At 46.2% G+C, this 24596-nt stretch overlaps 1 protein-coding gene across 1 annotated transcript in view; it reads left to right on the top strand.

Moving 5' to 3' along the window:
- LOC116986506 (chromodomain-helicase-DNA-binding protein 6-like) overlaps positions 1–24596 on the top strand; it is a 162372-nt gene that overhangs the window by 19979 nt on the left and 117797 nt on the right. The window lies entirely within an intron of this gene.

The following is a 24596-nucleotide window of genomic DNA, read 5'->3' as shown; positions in this document are numbered from 1 at the left end:
TTACTGTGTTACCTGTACTGTGCTTTGGCAGGCAGCTGTATCCTGAACCCAATTTGTCTGTGGATTTAAAAAAATTGTTCATAAATAAGTGAAGTAACATAGCAGTAGAGATTAGCTATGGTACCTACAGTATCTGCCTGAGATTTATTTGGTTGCTTGCAATAATCTACCATTTTAAATAATGTACTGGTGTTCCCTTTGTTGGATACAATTTCAATTGTAATCTTCAATATGAAATTGGATAAATACTTCAAGGTGGAAACAAATATTGCCAGACCCTTGGAGTGGGACTAACTAGGTTGCTTTTGAAAGCTGAATGGTCTTCTGTGCTGTACTAGTCAATGATTCAGTAATTATGCTATGTTTAATTGCAGTTGTTGTCACGACTTTTGGTTTCCCATGGAAACAGCTTAGAGCAGTGTCAGAGCGCGGGTATGATGGGAGGAGTTGAGGGTGACTGTACAGTGCAGGGTTCTGATGCACAGCTCTTTTCCTGTCTGCCTGATGTGATCAACTACCACAACGAGTATTTATTTTATTTAAAGAGGAAATGAATAAAAAAATCTTGCAGGTTTTGTTGATAAGACTGTTTACCTTTTTTTAAAGAAAAGAAACCAGGATCCATGACTTTATAAATAGATCTGGAGTGCAAAAGTAAAGAATGTGAAATCATTTCTAAAACACTGTCTAGGATATTGCATTGGTATATTGTGTCCAGAGGACATTTACTGGAATGGCCTTGGGGTTAACAAGCTGCAGTTAATGTGAAGGTGGAATTATCATCTTTGGAGCAGAAGAGGTTTCAGATGTTCAGAATTATAACCAGTTGTGGGAAGCTGGATGACATTTTTAAGTTTTCAAGAGAGTCTGAGATGTTGGATATTGTTGATCATTTTCCAATGAACATTGATGATCATTTTCCAATGTTCTATAGATTCAGGATCAGTTCCTGTGGATCGGAGGGTAGCTAATGTTATCCCACTTTTTAAGAAAGGAATGAGAGGGAATTATAGACCGGTTAGCCTGACATCGGTGGTGGGGAAGATGCTGGAGTCAATTATAAAAGATGAAATAGCGGCACATTTGGATAGCAGTAACAGGATCGGTCCGAGTCAGCATGGATTTACGAAGGGGAAATCAAGCTTGACTAATCTCATGGAATTTTTTGAGGATGTAACTAGGAAAATGGACAAGGGAGAGCCAGTGGATATAGTGTACCTGGACTTTCAGAAAGCATTTGATAAGGTCCCACATAGGAGATTAGTGGGCAAAATTAGGACACATGGTATTGGGCGGAGAGTGCTGACATGGATAGAAAATTGGTTGGCAGACAGGAAACAAAGAGTAGGGATTAACGGGTCCCTTTCAGAATGACAGGCAGTGACTAGCGGGGTATCGCAAGGCTCGGTGCTGGGACCGCAGCTATTTACAATATATATTAATGATTTAGATGAAGGGATTAAAAGTAATATTAGCAAATTTGCAGGTGACATAAAGCTGGGTGGTAGTATGAACTTGATGAGAATGCAGGGTGACTTGGACAGGTTGGGTGAGTGGGCAGATGCATGGCAGATGCAGTTTAATGTGGATAAATGTGAGGTTATCCACTTTGGTTGCAAGAACGGGAAGGCAGATTATTATCTGAATGGTGTCAAGTTAGGAAAAGAGGAAGTACAACGAGATCTAGTTGTCCTTGTTCATCAGTCACTGAAAGTAAGCATTCAGGTACAGCAGGCAGTGAAGAAAACGAATGGCATGTTGGCCTTCGTAAGAGGAGTTGAGTATAAGAGCAAAGAGGTCCTTACCAGTTGTACAGGGCCCCAATGAGACCACATCTGGAGTATTGTGTGCAGTTTTGGTCTCCAAATTTGAGGAAGGACATTTAAACATAGAAAATAGGTGCAGGAGTAGGCCATTCGGCCCTTCGAGCCTGCACCACCATTCAATATGATCATGGCTGATCATCCAACTCGGTATCCTGTATCTGCCTTCTCTCCATACCCCCTGATCCCTTTAGCCGCAAGGGCCACATCTAACTCCCTCTTAAATATAGCCAATGAACTGGCCTCAACTACCTTCTGTGGCAGAGAATTCCACAGATTCACCACTCTCTGTGTAAACATTCTTGCTATTGTGGGAGTGCAGAGTAGGTTTACAAGGTTAATTCCCAGGATGGCGGGATTGTCATATGTTGAAAGAATGGAGTGACTGGGCTTGTGTACACTGGAATTTGGAAGGATGAGAGGGTATCTTATTGAAACATATAAGATTATTAAGGTATTGGGCACGCTAGAGGCAGGAAACATGTTCCCGATGTTGGGAGAGTCCAGAACCAGGGACCACAGTTTAAGAATAAGGTGTTGGCCTCGGTCACGGAGATGAGGAAAAACTTTTTCACCCAGAGAGTTGTGAATCTGTGGAATTCTCTGCCTCAGAAGGCAGTGGAGGCCAATTCTCTGGAGTCTTTCAAGAGAGAGTTATATAGAGCTCTTAAAGATAGTCAAGGGATATGGGGAGAAGGCAGGAACTGATTGTGAATGATCAGACATGATCACAGTAAATGGCGGTGCTGGCTCGAAGGGCCGAATGGCCTACTCCTGCACCTATTGTCTATTGTTTAATGTTATCTGTCGTGAACTGCGACAGGTGTGGGGGGTGGGAGGAGGGGGGGGGGGGGGTGTGGGAGGAGGGTGTCCCCTTCCGATTGGTACATTTGCATTTTTCAGCTTGAAATTGTGCAATACGGTGCATACTGTAGCAAGTCTTTTAACTTACACTTGAATGCAATATATATGTTTTAAATTGGATTGGAGCGTTTTTTGAAAGGGGGGAGGGATGTGCGATCACTGATCACTGGCCTTGGGGGTACCCGGTGAGGGAGTGGAGCAACCGAGTGGGGAGAGGGTGTGTAAGAAGGGTGTCCCCCCTCCCAGGGTAGGAACTTTTTGAAATTTAATGTATTAAAATCATGTTTTAGTGCATTGTAGAAGTATGATTTCAATGTTTTTTGTATGAAGTATTTTTAAGAGGTGACTTTTTAAGGGGTAACTTTAACCACACAAAGGGTGATGGATGTGTGGAACAAGCTGCCAGAGGGGGTAGTTGAGGCAGGGACCATCCCAACATTTAAGAAAAAGTTAGATTGATACATGGATAGGACAGGTTTGGAGGTATGGACCAAAAGCAGGTAGCGTAGCTGGGACATGTTGGCGGGTGTGGGCAAGTTGCACCGAAGGGCCTGTTTTCACACTGTATCACTCTATGACTACATTATACCTCCACCATGCATGAATGCTTCAAAATCAAGTGATCAAGTTTTATTGCCATATACTCAAGCATAGAAACATAGAAAATAGGTGCAGAAAATAGGCCATCGGCCCTTCGAGCCAGCACTGCCATTCAATATGATCATGGCTATTCATCTAAAATCAGTACCTCTTTCCTGTTTTTTCCCCATATCCCTTGATGTCGTTAGCCCCAAGAAAAAAATGTAACTCTCTCTCGAAAACATCCAGTGAATTGGCCTCCACTGCCTTCTGTGGCAGAGAATTCCACAGATTCACAACTCTCTGTGTGAAAAAAGTTTGTCCTCATCTCAGTCCTAACTGCCCCCCCCCTTTATTCTTAAACTGTGACCCACGGTTCTGAACTCCCCCAACATCGGGAACATTTTTCCTGCAGTTACAGTAAGTGAAAATCTAGCAGGCAAGCAGGATGCTTTCTCCAACCACCCCCATTAGAAGTCCACTATCTTCCACCGTTTCTACCCCCTCTCTCCCTCTCTTTTCCCCTCTCTCTCTTCCCCTCTCTCTCTTCTCTCCCTCCCCCTCTTCTCTCCCTCCCCCTCTTCTCTCCCTCCCCCTCTTCTCTCCCTCCCCCTCTTCTCTCCCTCCCCCTCTTCTCTCCCTCCCCCTCTTCTCTCCCTCCCCCTCTTCTCTCCCTCCCCCTCTTCTCTCCCTCCCCCTCTTCTCTCCCTCCCCCTCTTCTCTCCCTCCCCCTCTTCTCTCCCTCCCCCTCTTCTCTCCCTCCCCCTCTTCTCTCCCTCCCCCTCTTCTCTCCCTCCCCCTCTTCTCTCCCTCCCCCTCTTCTCTCCCTCCCCCTCTTCTCTCCTCCCCCTCTTCTCTCCCTCCCCCTCTTCTCTCCCTCCCCCTCTTCTCTCCCTCCCCCTCTTCCTCTCCTCCCCCTCTTCTCTCCCTCCCCCTCTTCTCTCCCTCCCCCTCTTCTCTCCCTCCCCCTCTTCTCTCCCTCCCCCTCTTCTCTCCCTCCCCCTCTTCTCTCCCTCCCCCTCTTCTCTCCCTCCCCCTCTTCTCTCCCTCCCCCTCTTCTCTCCCTCCCCCTCTTCTCTCCCTCCCCCTCTTCTCTCCCTCCCCCTCTTCTCTCCCTCCCCCTCTTCTCTCCCTCCCCCTCTCTCCTCTCTCCCCCTCTCTCTTTCTCTATCTCTCCCTCTCTATCTCTCCCTCTCTATCTCCCTCTCTATCTCTTTCTTTCCCCCTCTCTCTCCCTCTCTCTATCTCTCCCTCTCTATCTCTCCCTCTCTATCTCTCTATCTCTCCCTCTCTATCTCTCCCTCTCTATCTCTCCCTCTCCCTCTCCCTCTCCCTCTCTCCCCTCTCTCCCCTCTCTCTATCCCTCTCTCTATCCCTCTCTCTATCCCTCTCTCTATCCCTCTCTCTATCCCTCTCTCTATCCCTCTCTCTATCCCTCTCTCTATCCCTCTCTCTATCCCTCTCTCTATCCCTCTCTCTATCCCTCTCTCTATCCCTCTCTCTATCCCTCTCTCTATCCCTCTCTCCCCCTCCTCCTCCTCTCTCCCTCTCTCTCCCCCATATCTCCCTCCCACCTCACTCCCCCTTGCTCTCTCTCCCCTCTTTCCCCTAACTCTCTCTCCCTCCTTTCCCCTAACTCTCTCTCCCTTCTCTTTCCCCTAACCCTCTCCCTCCCCTCTCCCCCTCTTCTCTCCCTCCCCTCTCTCCCCCTCTTTTCTCCCTCCCCTCTCTTCTCTCCCTCCCCCCTCTCTCTCTCTTTCTCCCTCCCTCTCTATCTCTCCCTCTCCACACTCTCCCCTCTCTCTCTGTCTCTCCTCTCACCTCTCTCTCTTCCCCCCTCTCTCTCCCTCTCTCCTCCTCCTCTCTCCTCCCTCTCTCACCTCCTCCTCTCCCCTCCTCCTCTCTCCTCCTCCTCTCTCCTCCTCCTCTCTCCTCCTCCTCTCTCCTCCTCCTCTCTCCTCCTCCTCTCTCCTCCTCCTCTCTCCTCCTTCTCTCTCCCTCCCACCTCACTCCCCCTTGCTCTCTCTCCCCTCTTTCTCCTCTGTCTCTATCTCCTCTCTCTCTTTCCCCGTTTCTCTCTTTCCCCGTTTCTCTCTTTCCCCCGTTTCTCTCTTTCCCCCGTTTCTCTCTTTCCCCCGTTTCTCTCTTTCCCCCGTTTCTCTCTTTCCCCCGTTTCTCTCTTTCCCCCGTTTCTCTCTTTCCCCCGTTTCTCTCTTTCCCCGTTTCTCTCTTTCCCCCGTTTCTCTCTCTCTTCCCCCCTTTTCTCTCTTCCCCCCTTTCCTCCCGTTTCCCTCTCTCTTCCCCCTTTTCTCTCTTTCTTTCCCCCGTTTCTCTCTTTCCCCCGTTTCTCTCTTTCCCCCGTTTCTCTCTTTCCCCCGTTTCTCTCTTTCCCCCGTTTCTCTCTTTCCCCCGTTTCTCTCTTTCCCCCGTTTCTCTCTTTCCCCCGTTTCTCTCTTTCCCCCGTTTCTCTCTTCCCCCTCTCTCCCATTCTCTCCTACCCTCTCCTCCCTCTCCACCCCCTCTCTCTCTCTTCCCCCCCTCTCCCACCTCGCTCCCCCCTCTCTCTCTCTCCCCTACCTCTTTCCCCCTCTTCTCTCTCTCCATTCACCCCCCCTCTGTCTCTCCCCTCTCTCTCCTCTCACCCCCCTCTTTCTCTCCTCCCTGTCTTCTTCCCCTCTCTCTCTCTCTCCACCTCCCTTTGAGAGTCTGTCCCTTCAGCACAGAGACTCTCGCGGCAGCGGCGCAACGCTTCCGACGCCTCCGACGGCCCGGGACTCTCCATGGCCGGAGCTGCAGCGAGCGACTCGCTAGCCGCGCAAATACTCGTCAGCCCCGCAAACACTCACCAGTCCCGGCTCCCCGCATCAGTATCCGCCCACCACAGAGCGTGAGAAATTTCTGATCAGCGTGAGGGCGTGAGAGTTTGCTTGAGGGCGTGATTCTCACGCTCAAAGTGTGAGAGTTGGCAGCCCTGAAGAGGATCCAGCAACAAAGAATGTCACAGATTAAGAAGTCAGTTGGATTGAAGAATTATTGTTGGCTGTGAAGTATGAAGCAAAAAGCAATTTTATTTTAATACATACATTTTACAGAAAGTAAAAGATTGGCACATGAGATAAAGTTGAAGTATCATAAACTTTAAGGTTGTATTTGAAAACCTGAAAAAAATGTCCTAGGGCAGGAAATCTGAAAAATAGCATTAGTGTGGAAAATGTTACTTGAAGCCAGAGTTGCATCTCGCTCAACAATGTAAGAACTGAGATCCTTGAGATGCAGGTTGCACAGGCCACAATGTTGCAACATGTAAGACCGAACCATCAGTGACAGCAGATGCCTTTGTTTATCTACATGTGTAGATGTGGCAGAAGCCAGGAAGTTTCATGGTAACAGGGCGAATGCTGACAGTTTCATTCATGAAGGATGCAAATTCTAGACCTTTGTCTCCCTTTTTAAAGATGTCTGACTTTGGGATGAATGCAGAGCAGTTGGTGAATATGGATGTTCAGAGGGATTTAACTATGTGTTTCACACAAGGCTGGTTGGAATTATTCCAACAAAGTGTATGGGCAGAAACATAGCAGCATCGCAGAAGGCTATATGATGATTCGACAATGTGGGAACATGGGTAGTGCTCAGGCAGGATGCTGTGTGTCCCATTGTCAACTTCTGATCATAGCTTGTGCAAAGATGGTGTGGGCTGGGGCATTGGCAAAATAATGTCAAGATTCATAGAATCATGCTATTGTACACATGAAAGCAGGCCATTCAGCCTAACACGTTCACTCTGAATAATGGGCAACCATCTGTATTAATCCCATGTCCCAGCACTCATTAAACTGGAAAGATACAAAAACAAACAGATTTATGTGGATGTTCCACAGTCTGAAGGCTGGGTCCTTTTCTTCTATGGAGCTTAGGCTGTTGAGGGATGCCCATATTAAGGTGTACAAAATCATGAAGGGTATAGATAAGGTGAATAGTCACTGGCAAGGAAAGACTAAAACAATAGTTTAAAGTGTTATGGTAAAAATGTTGAAGGAATCTTGGTAACAACCTTTTTGCACAAAGGGTGATAGTGGGTATCATTACTATTACGACTGAAAGACTCATGGACAGGTACATGATTTGGAAGAATTCGGGCCAGGTGTAAGACTAGCTTGGTTAGACAACTTCGAGAGCCTGGACAGGTTGTGGCAAACAACCTGTTTCTGTGTTGTACAGCTCTGACTCACTTGGATCATAGCCCTCTATGCCTCAGCAATTCACACTTAGGCACTTTGTGTGATGAAAACAAATATTTTTCCTTCATTTTATGGTCACCGTCGTTAGATATGAAATCTTAAAATTAATTAATAAGATTATTATTAACAATGGCTGGGCCTCCAGTTAACGCATGTTGTGAATGCCACTGTTGAGAACAGACCTGGCCTTGTGATACAATCTGCTACTGCAAAATAACAACTGCAGGTGCACAAGGCTGGCATGGCATTCCAGAATATTTCATAGTATGAACCACCCCCAATGTACTCCTACCCATCAACATGAAAATTACTTTCAGTGTACCTTTATATTTACATTTTACTAACGATGAATTTGATGTTCTTGACCCTGGATTAGTTATAATTATTTTTCATTAATCTCATTATTTCTGATATTTTACCCTCTAATTTTGTGATTTCCTGTTTAAATAGATCGATCTTTTAAATAACAAAATTAATTGAATTTTCAAAATTTCAAAACGTGCCAATTTTGTTAATTCTGCAGTGAAGGAAAGGTTAGTTCATTTATAAACAAAATATCTCGATCAACAATTAAGGTTTGTCACAATTTTGTTTTATAAAATAATTCCATCTATTTAGTTATGAAAATATTAACCTAGTTTTCTGCATGTTATATATAACTGGGAATAATTGAATATAGGATGGAGAGTCTTTGTGCATTCTAGCAAAGTTGAAGTACAGTCACGTTGACATTGTGCATTAATTTGTTGTCCAATTAGCAGGCTACCAGCAGAACGAAAAATAACACCCACCAGTACCAATTCCCCAGGAAACAGAAACGATTTCCTTGCAACATTCTGCGCGGTAGGTTTGGCGTGGCATAAAATAATAATTGTAATCGGTTCTTAAAAAACAAGCTCATTAATATTAGCTTGGGACCCTAAACATTAAAGGTATTGGGAAAAAACGAACGGCAGCAATATCTGGAAGTCCCCCATGGTAGACTGATCCAGAAGATTAAGATGCACGGGATTCACAGTCATGTGGTCGTATAGATTCAGAACTGGCCTAATGATAGGAGAGAGGGTTGTGGTGAAAATACAATATTTAAACTGGAGGTCTGTGAGCAGTGTGGTTTCACTGGGATCTGTGCTGGGACTTCTGTTTATAAAAGCATGAAAGGCAGAGACAGGGTGGACAGTCAGAACCCATGTCCCAGGATGTAAATGTAAATACTAGACGGTATAGGTTTTATGGTGAGAGGGGTAAAGTGTAAAGGAGACAAGACTAGGTGGGACCTGTTGGGTCCCATCCCCTCAATGCACGGTTGCGGGGGTGGGGGGGGAAGAGAGAGAGGGGGGCGGCCTGTGGCGCGCACACACACACACACACACACACACACACACACACACACACACACACACACACACACACACACTCAGTTAATGTTATTCATTTGCCCCTTTCCATCGTCCTATCCACTTACGCATAGTCCCCAACTGCGCGGGCGTGGATAGAGAGGGAGACAGGGAGGGGTAGAGATTGAGGGGTAGGGAGTTGCGCGGCATCACAGGGGAGGGCTGGTCCCCAAACAAAATACTACACCACTCACCCATAGGTCCCAATACTCATCACTCCCTGGAGAGGGGGGTTGAGAGGAGAGGGGGCAGTGAGGGAGAGAGGGGGTGGAGTGGGAGAAGGGGGCGGAGAGGGGGCAGTGAGGGAGAGAGGGGGTGGAGTGGGAGAGGGGGCAGTGAGGGAGAGAGGGGGTGGAGTGGGAGAGGGGGCCAGTGAGGGAGGGGGGGCCAGTGAGGGAGGGGGGGCCAGTGAGGGAGGGGGGGCCAGTGAGGGAGGGGGGGCCAGTGAGGGAGGGGGGGCCAGTGAGGGAGGGGGGGCCAGTGAGGGAGGGGGGGCCAGTGATGGAGGGGGGGCCAGTGAGGGAGGGGGGGGCCAGTGAGGGAGGGGGGCAGAGTGAGAGCGGGGGCAGAGTGGGAGGGGGAGGACAACTTGTTCTATTTGATCTAATTTGATTGTGCACGCCAGGTTGATTGCATTCCTGGAAACACGTGAAGGTTGCAATCTCCCTTCCCTGTCCCATTGTAATGTCATATGTAAATGAGATGCATTGTGATTGGACATCTGTGAAATGGCACTGATATCATCAATGGAAAGTGCTGCAAGAGTCTCCCGTTGAAAAAAAGTTAATTTTTTAAATAAGCGATTAAAACTTTAAAAATGTTGGAAATACAGGGCTCTCACAACTTTTTTTTCTTTGTTTCCAGCCGGGCAACCCAGGCAGCTTTTTAGGTTGCCAAATGACAGTTTAGGTGGTCATTTAAGACGGCTTGCATGACGCGTGCGATATGTGCTCAGACGAAGTGCATAGTTACCAATCTGAATTATGATCAATGAAGCATTCACATATTATTTCTGCTTCAAATAAAGTCACAAATTGGAGGAACAGCACCTCATATTTTGCTTGGGTAGTTTACACCCCAGCGGTATTAACATTGGCTTCAACATCAACAGCAAACTCCATTCAGACAGCACCCATATTCAGGATCAATTCCGGGTCTCTGGCAATTTTAGGCAGCAACTTTATGGCCAATGTACTGCCCCATAGTCTTGAACTGAATTAAAACATACAGTAGCTGTAAAGGGGGACATAGCATCACTTAGAGATTTAAGACTCAAAATGGATAGTTTCTTTTTTTTTGTAACCAGTTATCAACGTATAATTTTTTTGTGTGTTGGAAAATAAAATATAGTGGCACAGCTGGTGGACTTGCTGCCTCACACGCCAGAGATCTGTGTTCGATCCTGTCCTCGGGCACTGTCTGTGTTGAATTTGCACATTCTCCCTGCAAGCATGTAGGTTTCCTCCCACATCCCAAAGATGCATTGGCTTTGCAGGTTAACTTGTCTCTGTAAAATTGCCCCTAATGTGTAGGGAGTGGGTGAGGGAAGTGGGATAACCAAACTTGTGTGAATGGGGAGACAAAAATGCTGGAGAAACTCAGCGGGTGAGGCAGCATCTATGGAGCGAAGGAAATAGGCGACGTTTTGGGTCGAGACCGTTCTTCAAACTGATGTGAGGGTGCAGAGGGTGGGGAGAAGAAAGGGAGAGGCAGAGACAGTAGGCTGAGGGAGTGCTGGGAAGAGGAGGAGAAAGCATGGACTACCTGAAATTGGAGGTCAATTTTCATACTGCTGGGGTGTAAACTGCCCAAGCGAAAATATGAGGTGCTGCTCCTCCAATTTACGGTGGGCCTCACTCTGGCCATGGAGGAGGCACAGGACAGAAAAGTCGGGTTCGGAATGGGAGGGGGAGTTGAAGTGCTGAGCCACCGGGAGATCAGGTTGGTTATTGCGAACCGAGTGGAGGTATTGGGCAAAGCGATCACCAAGCCAATGCTTGGTCTCACCGATGTAGAGCAGCTGACACCTAGAGCAGCGGATGCAATAGATGAGGTTGGAGGAGATACAGGTGAATCTCTGCCGCACCTGGAAAGATTGCTTGGATGGAGTCAAGGGGGGAGGTAAAGCGACAAGTGTAGCATTTCCTGCGGTTGCAAGGGAAAGTGCCAGGAGAGTGGGTGGTTTGGGTGGGAAGTAACAAAATGACCAGCGAGTTACGAAAGGAGCGGTCTCTGCGGAAAGCCGACAGGGGAGGAGATGGGAAGATGTGGCCAGTGGTGGGATCCCGTTGGTAGACAAAAAAGCTGGAGAAAATCAGCGGATGAGGCAGCACCTATGGAGCGAAGGAATAGGCGACGTTTCGGGTCGAGACCCTTCTTCAGACTGATGTCGGGGGGGGGGGGGGGGGGGGCGGGAAAAAGGAAAGAAGGCGAGGAAGACAGTAGGCTGTGGGAGAGCTGGGAATGGGAGTGGAAGGAGGGAGAAAGCAAGGACTACCTGAAATTGGAGAAGCCAATGTTCATGTAAACTACCAAGCAAAATATGAGGTGCTGCTCCTCCAATTGCGGTGGGCCTCACTCTGGCCATGGAGGAGGCCCAGGACAGAAAAGTCGGATTCGGAATGGGAGGGGGAGTTGAAGTGCTGAGCCACCGGGAGATCAGGTTGGTTATTGAGAACTGAGTGTAGGTGTTGTGCAAAGCGATCACTAAGCCTGCACTTAGTCTCACTGAGGTTGATCATACGCTGAATAATCCAACCAGAATTCTGTTTGGAAGTGGAAAGAAATAATAGAAATTGCATTCATTACAACATGATACTGTATTGTAATTTTGCTGCGTCATTGTGGTATATATCATGTCTTGATTGGTGAATATGTTTATTTTGTGACTTTATTTGAAGCAGAAATAATATGTGAATGCTTCATTGACCATAAATCTGACTGGTAACTGCACACTTCGTCCGAGCACATTATCGCACGTTTCATGCAAGCCATCTTAAATGACCACCTAAACTGTCATTTGGCAACCTAAAAAGCTGCCTAGGTTGCCCACCTGGCAACAGGGGGGAAACGTTAAGCGAGAGCCCTGTCATGGCGTAAATCTCTATCGGAATATGTAAAAATCTCACCGTTAGCGCGTCGTGTTTTCGAGGAGATGTGAATCACAGACGAACAAATACACAAAAAAATACATCCACATCCAAGATCAGAGTTTTATAATTATAGAGATAGATATGATATGATGTGCACGGCACGTTTTATTACGCAGAGGGTGGTGAGTGTCTGGAACGCATTGCTGGGGGTGGTGGTGGCGTCAGATACGTTGGTAGCATTTAAGGGACTTTGGGATATGGATATGCTGGAATTGGAAGGATATGGTTTGTATGGAGGCAGATAAGGGTTGATCTTGGTATCATTTTGGCACAGACATGTAGACTGTGTAGCCTATTTCTGTGCTGTGTTCTGTGTTCTATGTTAACATCTGACTAAACAAGACCTATGCTGGGGTTTCTGACAACATCCGTTAAAGTTTGGGTGACTTTAGATGATGAAGGATATTGGAGCAGGTAAGCAGATGATAGACTAGACATTGGTACAACAGACTCTGGAACAGGCACTCTATTCTGAGCACTCTCCTGGTGAGCAAAGGAAAGAATTCAAGGATGTTCTCAAAGTCTCCCTGAGAGAATGCAGCAACAACAAAGAGGAGAAGGAGCATCTGGGATGATGATGAGCACATTGAGTGCGCATATTGGGAGCACACTGATGTTTTGTGTGAATGGCAGGAGTGTGCACCACCCACAATCCATCCATCCACCTGCCCATGCCATCAAGTGGCACCTGCCCCAACTGTGAAGAGGCTCTGATCCCCATGTTGGCTGCATCACTCATCTCAGAACCCACACAAGCAGAGTGCAAGCAAGTCTGCCTCTGTCCCAAAGAAACTGTCTAAAGGGATCAATCTTGGCATACATTTTGGGATGATATATAAGCAAAATAGAATGATTTCATGTGTTTTGGGCCTTTCGGAAGGCTAAATAATATGTTGCATCCAAATTATCTTTGAAATATAGTTCTGGAGTGTGTAGAACTAACCAGTCCACTTCTGCATAGTAAGTTCCCACATACATTAATGAGGTGAATGTCCTGGTGGTTTGTAGGGCCTTGTATATGGGGTAAATGTTGGCCAGGACATGGGCAGTGTAGTGTACCCTGAACCATCACAGAATCTCTTACTGCAATTATCTGCTAGGCTTGAAAACTGGATAATAATGATGGGGGTTACTGGAATAGTAATGCATAGTCTGGAACTGACAATACAGACACAATTCACATTGCGCCATGATAGCTGGGTCATTTGTTCAGTTAATTAAATATTGAGTAATGATGATCACAGAACCACTGGATTGTCAAAGAACTCATCTGGATCAGTGGTGTCGTTCATGGAATAAAAATAGTTCACAGTGCCATTCTGTCCTTTGTGCTCCAGATCATTCCACCAGGTGGGCAATGCACAACTGACTGCAATGTTCCTGTTCATTATTTGTCTGGTGCTGATTTGGGGAACAATTTCCTTATAGTTTTAAGTTTTGGTTTGTTCTGTGAATAGCTCTATTCAATTGATGGGTTGCACTTATTTCTCTGAAAATTCAGTCAAAAAGTCCCAAACTTTTGATGTCATGTTTGACCTGAGCTGCAGACTGGAAATTTATATTCAGCTGCAGTATATATATATCTGCCCCTAACCCCTTCCTTTCTTTTGCAAGTAGAGGTAAATTCAGATCATGTAAATGGCTGGTATGGGAACGCCAACAGACTATGAATAGAGGGGCTCTGTGTTATGAATGATCTGATTTACAAAAATCCCACTTTACACAAATTCTCTCAGCATTTTTCCAAGCAAGTAATAATAGTAAAAATATGTTTTATGGTAATCATTAATGACTGGATACAGCATATTGGTTTAATTGTGGGTAGCGTTAGGGTGATTATTCAAAAAGAATTATAGCAAATGCTGATACAATATGGGCAGCTATCGAAACCAGATGTTTCTTACTTATGGAGAAAACAGTTCACGGACAAGTCTCGGGATCGGAACTCCAATGTATCCCTGGCACCACCTGTTCATCAAAACTTTTATTTATATGTTATCACCATTAAACCTCCCCAAAAAACTTCTCTGGAACACTGTATGAAATCATGAGAGGAATTGATCGGGTAGATGCACGGAATCTCTTGCCCAGAGTAGGTGAACTGAGGACCAGAGGACATAGGTTTAAGGTGAAGTGGAAAAGATTTAATAGGAATCAGAGGAGTAATTTTTTCACACAAAGGGTGGTGGGTGTATGGAACAAGCTGCCAGAGGAGATAGTTGAGGCTGGAACTATCCAAATGTTTAAGAAACAGACAGGTACATGGATTAGGACAGGTTTGGAGGGATATTGACCAAACACGGGCAGGTGTGACGAGTGTAGCTGGGACATGTTGGCCGATGTGGGCAAGTTGGACCAATGGACCTGTTTCCACGCTGTATCACTTATGACTCTATAACTTGATACTGAGCAACATAACAAGGTAACTAGGATGACTGAATGAAATAGGTAACTTTTAAGGTGAGCCTTGATGGAAGATTGTAGTGATCTCAGGGTTGCTTCCAGTACCTCGTGCTAGTGAAGATAAGAACAGGAAGATTGGGAAAATGAATGCGTGGCTGAGGAGTTGGTACAGGGGGCAGGGATTTAGATTTCTGGATCATTGGGATCTCTTCTGGGGCAGGGGTGACCTGTACAAAAGGGAGGGGGACCAACATCCTAGCGGGCAGGTTTGTTAATGCTACACGGGAGGGTTTAAACTGGATTGGCAGGGGGGTGGAATCTTGTACAGGACAGAGGCATGTGGGAGGCTAGAAGTTGGTATGGAGGGTGGTGCGGGAAAGGTTAGTGGACAGAATAGGCAGGTGAAAGGCGGAGAGCGAGGAAGGAGGGTTGGCTTAAACTGCACATGTTTTAATGCAAGGGGCCTGACGGGTAAGGCTGATGAGCTTAGGGCATGGATAGGTACGAGCGACTGGGACATTGTACCCATGACTGAAACTTGGTTAAGGGAGGGACAGGACCGGCAGCTCAATGTTCCGGGGTACAGGAGCTTCAGGAGAGACAGGGGTGAGGGAAAAAGAGGAGGCGGGGTGGGGGTTGCATTGTTAGTTAAGGAGGATGTCACGGCAGTCGTCAAAGATGACATTACGGACGGTTCGTCTAGTGAGGCTGGATGGGTGGAGCTGAGGAACAAGAAAGGGATGATCACCTTGTTGGGGGTGTATTACTGACTCCCGAATAGTCAACGGGAATTAGAAGAACAAATATGCCAGGACATTGCAGACAGCTGCAGGTCCAATAAGGTTGTTATAGTAGGTGGATTTTAACTTTCCCAATATAGATTGGGAAAATCATAGCGTGAAGGGTTTAAATGGGGTGCAATTCCTCAAAAGTGTTCAGGAGAGTTTTATTAAGCAGTATGTAGAGGTCCCACATGTGAAAGGGCAACGCTGGATCTAGTATTGGGAAATTGGGAAGGGCAAGTGAATGAAATGTTTGTGGAGGAGCCTATTAGGACCAGTGACCACAGTTCGATTAGGCTTAAGATAGTTATGGATCGGGACGGAGAGGGTCCACGTGTTAAAATGCTCAACTGGGGTAAAGCCAACTTTGAGGGTATGAGAGAAGGTCTCGCTCAAGTTGATTGGAGCAGGTTATTTGAGGGGAAAGGAACATCGGCCAAGTGGGATGTTTTTAGAAGTGTGCTGACGAAAGCTCAGGATATGTACGTCCCCGTTACAGTGAAGGGCAAAGCAGGTGAATGTAAGGAAGCTTAGCTGACGAGGGAAATTGAGACGTTGGTCAAAAACAAGAAGGATGAATGGTGTTCAAAAGGGAACTGCAGATGCTGGAATATCGAAGGTACACACAATTGCTGGGGAAACTCAGCGGGTGCAGCAGCATCTATGGAGCGAAGGAAATAGGCGACGTTTCGGGCCGAAACCCTTCTTCAGACATGAATGGGACAGGTACAGGCAGCCAAATACAGGAGAGGTGCCGGAAGACTGGGGGGTGGCAAATGTGCCTCTTTTTAAGAAGGGCTGCAGGGAAAATGCTGGGAACTATTGACCGGGGAGCTTAACATCAGTAGTTGGAAAGTTACCAGAGAGTATTCTGAGGGATAGGTTATACTGGCATTTGGATGGGCAACGTCTGATTAGGGATAGTCAGCATGGTTTTGTACGTGGGAGGTCGTGTCTCACAAATCTAATTGATTTTTTTGAAGATGTGACCGAAAAGGTCGATGAGGGCAGAGCTGTAGATGTTGTGTACATGGATTTCAGTAAGGCATTCGACAAGGTTCTGCATGGTAGGCTGCTCTGGAAGGTTAAATCGCATGGGATCCAAGGAATGGATGGATAGCAAATTGGCTCCAAAGAAGGAAGCAGAGGGTGAAGATGGAAGAGGTGAAGAGGTTGCTTCTCGGACTGGAGGCCTGTGACTAGTGTCGTGCCTCATGGTTCGGTGCTGGGCCCGTTACTGTTTGTCATCTACATCAATGATTTGGATGAGAACATACAAGGCAAGATTAGCAAGTTTGCTGATGATACAACAGTGGGTGGTTTTGCAGATAGTGAAGATGGTTGTGAAAATTGCAGCAGGATCTGGATCGATTGGCCAGGTGGGCGGAGGAATGGTTGATGGAATTTAATACAGAGAAGTGTGAGGCGTTGCATTTTGAGACGTCGAACAAGGGCAGGATCTACACAGTGAATGGCAGGCCTCTGTTAGTGTTGTAGAACAGAGAGATCTAGGAGTACAGGTGCATGGTTCCTTGAAGGTCGAGTCGCAGGTAGATAAGGTGGTCAAAAAGCTTTTGGCATTTTGGCCTTCATCAGTCAGAGTATTGAGTATACAAATTAGGAGGTCATGTGTAAGAAAGAACTGCAGATGCTGGTTTAAATCGAAGGTAGACACAATGCTGGAGTAACTCAGCAGCTGAGGCAGCATTTCTAGAGAGAAGGAATGGGCGACGTTTCAGGTCGAGACCCTTCTTCAGACTGAAGAGGGTCTCGACCCGAAACGTCGCCCATTACTTCAGCATTTTGTGTCTACCTAGTTGGGAGGTCATGTTGCAGTTGTATAAGACGTTGGTAAGACTGCATTTAGAATATTGCGTACAGTTCTGGGCACCATGTTATAGGAAATATATTGTCAAGCTTGAAAGGGTTCAGAAAAGATTTATGAGGACTAGAGGGTGTGAGCTATAGGGAGAGGTTGAGTAGGCTTGGACTCTATTCCTTGGAGTGCAGGAGAATGATGGGGGATCTTATAGTGTACAAAATCATGAAAGGAATAGATTGGGTAGATGCACAGAGTCTCTTGCCCAGAGTAGGGGAATCAAGGACCAGAGGACATAGGTTCAAGGTGAAGGGGAAAAGATTTAATAGGAATCCGAGGGGTAACTTTTTCTCACAAGGGGTGGTGGGTGTATGGAATAAGCTGCCAGAGGCTGGGACTATCCCATCGTTTAAGAGACAGTTAGGCAAGTACATGGATAGGACAGGTTTGGATGGATATGGACCAAGGAAATAGGTAATGTTTCGGGCCGAACCCCTTCTTCAGACTGATAGGGGGTGGCGGGGAGAAGGAAGGAAAAAGGAGGAGGAGGAGCCCGATGGCTGGGGGATGGGAGGAGACAGCCCGAGGGCTGAGGAAGGGGAGGAGACAGCAAGGACTAACAAAATTGGGAGAATTCAATGTTCATGCCCGCAGGATGCAGACTCCCCAAGCGGAATATGAAGTGCTGTTGCTCCAATTTCCGGTGTTGCTCACTCTGGCAATGGAGGAATGAGGAATCTAAAATTTCAGATGCCCTGGTGTAGAACGCCTCATCCTGGGAGCAAATGCGGCATAGGCGGAGGAATTGGGAGTAGGGGATGGAGTCTTTACAGGAAACATGGTGGGAAGAAGTGTAGTCCAGATAGCCATGGGAGTCAGTGGGTTTATAGTGGATGTCGGTCAGAAGTCTATCACCTGCGATGGAGATAGTGAGGTCAAGGAATGGTAGGGAAGTGTCGGAAATAGTCCAGGTGTATTTGAGTGCCGGATGGAAGTTGGTGGTGAAGTGGATGAAGTCAGTCAATTGTGTGTGGGTGCAGGAGGTGGCCCCAAAGTAGTCGTCGATGTAACAGCTCCATAGATGCTGCTGCACCCGCTGAGTTTCTCCAGCATTTTTGTGTACCTTCGATTTTCCAGCATCTGCAGTTCCTTCTTGAACACTTAGAAAGATTACATTTTGTTTCCTGATGCAAATCAACGATACAGAATAGCCAGGGCCTGATCACCCGACCAACCATCGTCTCACCCTGAGAAACTTAATTAATACTTTCTGTTCCCTGTCTGTCAACCAGTTTTCAATCCATGTTGGTACATTATCTTCAATCCCATGCGGAATACTTTGCTCAATAATCTTTTGCATGGGACTTTATCAAAGGCCTTCTAAAAGAAGCAAATGTACCTCATCTGCTAGTTTGCCCTTTATTTATTCTATAGTTACCCCTTCAGAAAACTCCAGTTTGTCACATATTAACTTGGTCTAATCCTGCGATACTTTCTAAGTTTCCTGTTATCACATCCTATAACCATATAACAATTACAGCATGGAAAACAGGCCATCTCGGCCCTTCAAGTCCGTGCCGAACACTTATTTTCACCTAGTCCCATCTACCTGCACTCAGACCATAACCCTCCATTCCTTTCCCATCCATATACCTATCCAATTTATCCTTGAAAAATAGACTAGAATTCCAGAACTTGGGACATTGATTGCTGAAGGCAATGATGGAGCAATGGAAATCGAGCATGGATTCATGGCACTAAGAAACGCCTTGTATGATGTCTGTGTTTGGTTAGAGTCCATCTGTCAGATGGGGCATCCTCATTTATGGCCCCATCCGTTTTAAAGCATCGGCAGTTGTTATATTCATCTTGTGCAGAGAGCGATCCTTACTGGAAGGACTGTGATCACCTAGAAAATCATTAATTGTGAGACGTTTCTACATCTTGCGACCTAAATCTCTTGTGTTTATGGTCTTACAGTATGAATCCTCAGACTACTGGATACGTTCTATTTCATTGTGGTTCTTTCAGCCTTGTGCTGTTAATGTTTCTCTCACTTATCACCTACCTGCCACTCTAAGGTTTTTTGTCCCTCTTTATTTTCCTTATTCCTTTCCATTGCTCGATTTGCTTCAAGATTCAATTTAATTGTCACATGTACCAATTAAGGTACAGTGAAATTTGAGTTGCCATAAAGCCATACCAAGAAAAAAGCTAAAATACACAGCACATAAAATAAAGTTTAACATGAACATCCACCACAGTGGAATCAACATTCCTCACTGTTATGGAAGGCATTAAAGTTCAGTCATCTTCCTCCTTTGTTCACGCGCGGTCGGGGCCTTTGTGAAGAAATCGCATGTCCGTCGAGGTAAGTGACTGGAAAACGTTTCTCACGATTTTCTCTCTCCCCCCCCCTCCCCCACATAGAACATACTAAGAGACATTAAAACAAACATTCAAGACATACTTAATAAAATAATAAAAGCCGAGAAGGGACAAGACAGACTGCTGGCAAGGTGGCCATTACAGGCGCCACCCGGTGAAATAGCTTGCAGGCTATTCTCTATACGCTCAATGCAATGATTCAGAATCAGATCTCAAACTTTTCTGTTTCTTTGCCAGTAGTGTCATACAAGTAGTATTTAGTTTCCACTATTAAGTAGAAACATAGAAAATAGGTGCAGGAGTAGGCCATTCGGCCCTTCGAGCCTGCACCGCCATTCAATATGATCATGGCTGATCATCCAACTCAGTATCCTGTACCTGCCTTCTCTCCATACCCCCTGATCCCTTTAGCCACAAGGGCCACATCTAACTCCCTCTTAAATATAGCCAATGAACTGGCCTCAACTACCTTCTGTGGCAGAGGATTCCAGAGATTCACCGCTCTCTGTGTGAAAAATATTTTCCTCATCCCGGTCCTAAAAGATTTCCCCCTTATCCTTAAACTGTGACCCCTTGTTCTGGACTTCCCCAACATCGGGAACAATCTTCTTGCATCTAGCCTGTCCAACCCCTTAAGAATTTTGTGAGTTTCTATAAGATCCCCCCTCAATCTTCTAAATTCTAGCGAGTACAAGCCGAGTCTATCCAGTCTTTCTTCATATGAAAGTCCTGACATCCCAGGAATCAGTCTGGTGAACCTTCTCTGTACTCCCTCTATGGCAAGAATGTCTTTCCTCAGATTAGGAGACCAAAACTGTACACAATACTCCAGGTGTGGTCTCACCAAGACCCTGCGCAACTGCAGTAGAACCTTCCTGCTCCTATACTCAAATCCTTTTGCTATGAATGCTAACATACCATTCGCTTTCTTCACTGCCTGCTGTACCTGCATGCCTACTTTCAATGACTGGTGTACCATGACACCCAGGTCTCGTTGCATCTCCCCCTTTCCTAATCGGCCACTATTCAGATAATAGTCTACTTTCCTGTTTTTGCCACCAAAGTGGATAACCTCACATTTATCCACATTATACTGCATCTGCCATGCATTTGCCCACTCACCCAACCTATCCAAGTCACCTTGCAGCCTCCTAGCATCCTCCTCACAGCTAACACTTCCCCCCAGCTTCGTGTCATCCACAAACTTGGAGATGTTGCATTCAATTCCCTCGTCCAAATCATTAATATATATTGTAAATAGCTGGGGTCCCAGCACTGAGCCTTGCGGTACCCCACTAGTCACTGCCTGCCATTGTGAAAAGGACCTGTTTACTCCTACTCTTTGCTTCCTGTCTGCCAGCCATTCTCTATCCACATCAATACTGAACCCCCAATACCGTGTGCTTTAAGTTTGTATACTAATCTCTTATGTGGGACCTTGTCGAAAGCCTTCTGAAAGTCCAGATATAACACATCCACTGGTTCTCCCTTATCCACTCTACCAGTTACATCCTCGAAAAATTCTATAAGATTCGTCAGACATGATTTACCTTTCATAAATCCATGCTGACTTTGTCCAATGAATTCACCAATTTCCAAATGTGCTGCTATCCCATCTTTAATAACTGACTGTAGCAGTTTCCCCACTACCGATGTTAGACTAACTGGTCTGTAATTCCCCGTTTTCTCTCCCTCCCTTTTTAAAAAGTGGGGTTACATTAGCTACCCTCCAATCCTCAGGAACTACTCCAGAATCTAAAGAGTTTTGAAAGTACATTTTGCTTCTATCTCTTTGCCTTGTTTTCTCATTTTATATGGGCAGTGCCTCTGTGAATGCAGGTATTATTGAGGTTGCCGATGGATGGTGGTATGTTGGCCATGACTGGCCCGCCCGCTGTGTTGTGTTGCTGTACTGGACTATGCCAGCAGTGGCCCCCAGAGAGCTAGGCTGGAGCTCCGCTAGTGGCAGAAAGCCCTCACTGCAATTAAACCAATTCCATCCATCTCACATAATGAGCTTATTTGACAAGGATCTTAGATTCTGATTTAAACTTGTGCAAGGAGCCTCATTTCTCCTGAATGGGTCCTACATTTTGGACTTGAGTGTAAAGTATTTGTGGCAAAACTCTTTCCATATTTTGGTGATCCCTGTACAAAGACAAATATATAAAAGGCAACTACAGAAGTCAAGATGTTATGCTTTCAAGAAGGATGCCCCTGTACTGTACAGAAGGTCAAGTATGATCTCCGTGAAGCTATCGGGGATGCCGGCAAAGACTTTAAATAAGTTAAAGGCTCATTCAATTAAGTGGATGCAGGATGATTGTGCAGGGTTTGAATACAGTCAAGGATTACAATTTAAAATCAATGCCTTTTACATCTTTGAACAGACAAGTAAAGTTCCATGTAGGTGTGTTCTCTCATCTCCTGCTGCTTTGTTCCATACATCCTGGTGGCAGAAGTCAGATCTGCTCTCATGAAGGTAAACTCTCAGAGAGTGGCTGACCTGCAATCCCTGAACAGGTTCTGAAATCCTGTGCCAATCAACTGGCCACAATCTTAGCCAACATCTTAAACCACTTGCTTTAATAGTCTCTTTGCAATGTGTCTCTTGCGGATTCAGTGGGCCGAAGGGCCTGTATCCATGCTGCATCTCTAAACTTGACTAAACTAAGGGTGGCGAAAACAGCTCAGTCCATTGCAGACACGTAAAATACTTCTATACAGTCCATCTTCATGATGTTTTAAATCAAGAAGGCTGGCAGTATCAGCAAGGACGCCTGATATCCTGGGAGAAGATGCAGGAGCTCGAAAACCTGGATGGTCAGTTAAGAATGTTATTTTCCCCCCACTGCTATCCTACTCTTGAACCAATCAACTTTTTCACATTCTCCTCCTGGAGGTACTGCCACACACACTTACTCTTAATCCTACCTGACTTGGTTATTCTGTTATTGCACTTTAGTAGTTTTCTTTTTGCGCTACTTCAGATTGCATGATAATGTTTGCAACATTCTGCTGATTTGTCGTGGTATTTGTTGCTGTATCTATCATTACCATGTACTGTCTACTCTGAACTTCATTCACCCTGGCAAATACAAAACTAATCTGTGTAAAGCAATTCCTTCTTGATTCGTTGTGCAGTTACTGAGTTCTGTGAGGATAGATTGGGTGAGGCAAATATCACTGGAAAAGAACAAGAGAATCAGGTCACCGAACAGAAACTTCAGACCAGTTCATCCTTGCCAACAAGGTTGCTTAACCAAGCTAGTCCCAGTTGCCTGTGCCTGGCCCGATATCCCTCTTAACCTTTTCTATTCATACACTAGTCTGAGTGTCTTTTAAATGTTGTAATTGTACCTGCCTCAATCACTTGCTCTGGCAGCTCGTTTCATGTGTACCACCACTGTGGAAAAAGTTGCACCTCAGGTTTCTTTTAAATCCTACCCCTCTCACCTTAAACCTATACCCTCTAGTTTTAGACTCCCCTACCCAGGGGGAAAGACCATATCCATGCACCTTGTTATTTTTATAGCTATACTAGACCAAGTGGGACCCGTTGGGTCCCGTCCCCTCAACGCGCAGTTGTGAGGGGAGGGGGCAGCCTGCGGCGTCACACACGCACTAACCACCCCCCACACACACACTAACCACCCCCATTTATATTATATTAGTATATTCACTCCTTTTACCCCATCCCCCACCCTATCCACTCATGCATAGCCCCCTACTCGCAGGCGCGGCTAGAGAGGGAGAGTGATAGAGAGAGGGAGGGACACAGAGGCACAGAGAGGGACACAGAGGCACAAATAGGGACGCAGAGTGAGACAGAGGCACAGACAGCGACATAGAAGCTGCAGTCAGGGCCCGAGAATGGGGGGGGGGGGGGGAACGTCACTCGCTGCACGAGCAAGAAGACAGCGTGTTTTTTTTCAAAGGTCTTGCGAGCGGCGCAATTGGCGACGTGACTCGCAGGGCGTGAACACAACATGCTGCCATTGTGACGTCATCACGTCATCAGCCAAAGTGGTTTCATTTTCTAAGTTATTTGAAATTTTTGAACATTTTGATTAATAACAAGAAATAAATCTTGAAATTTTCAAGTGAGCTGATTTTTGACCACCCGATAAATCTCCACAGGAATATGTAAAAATGTTATCGTGAGGGCGTCGCTTTTTCGAGCAGTATGATCACACACACACACACACACACACACGCAGACACACACACGCAGACACACACAGACACACACACACACACACACGCAGACACACACGCAAACGCAGACACACACAGACACGCGCGCAGACACACACACACAGACACGCGCGCAGACGCGCGCACACACACACACACACACACACACACACACACAGACGCGCGCTCACACACACACACACACACACACACACACACACACACACACACACACACACACACACACACACACACACACACACGCGCGCAGACACACACTTGCATGTCATGGGGATGTGGGAAGAAAGCACATGGTCACTGGGAGAACATCACACACACACACGCAAACACACAAACACACACACGCAAACGCAGACACACACAGACAGACACACAGACACGCGCGCAGACACACACACACACACTTGCATGTCATGGGTATGTGGGAAGAAAGCACATGGTCACTGGGAGAACATCACACACACACACACACACACACACACACACACCCCCCCCCCCCCCCCCCCCCCCCCCCCCCCCCGACCTAAACATAAGACTGTATTCAAAATGTGGCCTTAGCCATGACTGGTGCAGCTACTTTCTGGTATCTATCATGCTTGATTCAACAATCTGCAGCCTCTTCTCTGTGGAAGAGAGGCTCTAAAGTTAACTTATAATATTGTTGTGTGGATTGATAGGTCTGAAAGCCTGAGGGGAAGAGAGAGCCAGAGGACAACTTTGTAAAAAAGGACACAAAGTGCTGGAGTAACTCATTGGCTCAGGCAGCATTTCTGGAGAACATGGATAGGTGACATTTCAGTTTGAGACCCTTTCAACATTTTTGTTATCTTTATTGACCTTTAGTCTAGTGGGGAATCCAAGAGAAACTTTTCTTACCCAGAGAAGGAAGAATGTGAAAGTAGTTGTAGTCTTGGTGTAGTAGTCAAGACA

This window comes from Amblyraja radiata, chromosome 23 (assembly GCF_010909765.2).
Source record: "Amblyraja radiata isolate CabotCenter1 chromosome 23, sAmbRad1.1.pri, whole genome shotgun sequence".
In the NCBI taxonomy this organism is placed as follows: domain Eukaryota; kingdom Metazoa; phylum Chordata; class Chondrichthyes; order Rajiformes; family Rajidae; genus Amblyraja; species Amblyraja radiata.
Note: the sequence above shows the minus strand (reverse complement) of the source record. Positions and strands in the feature narration are given on the sequence as shown.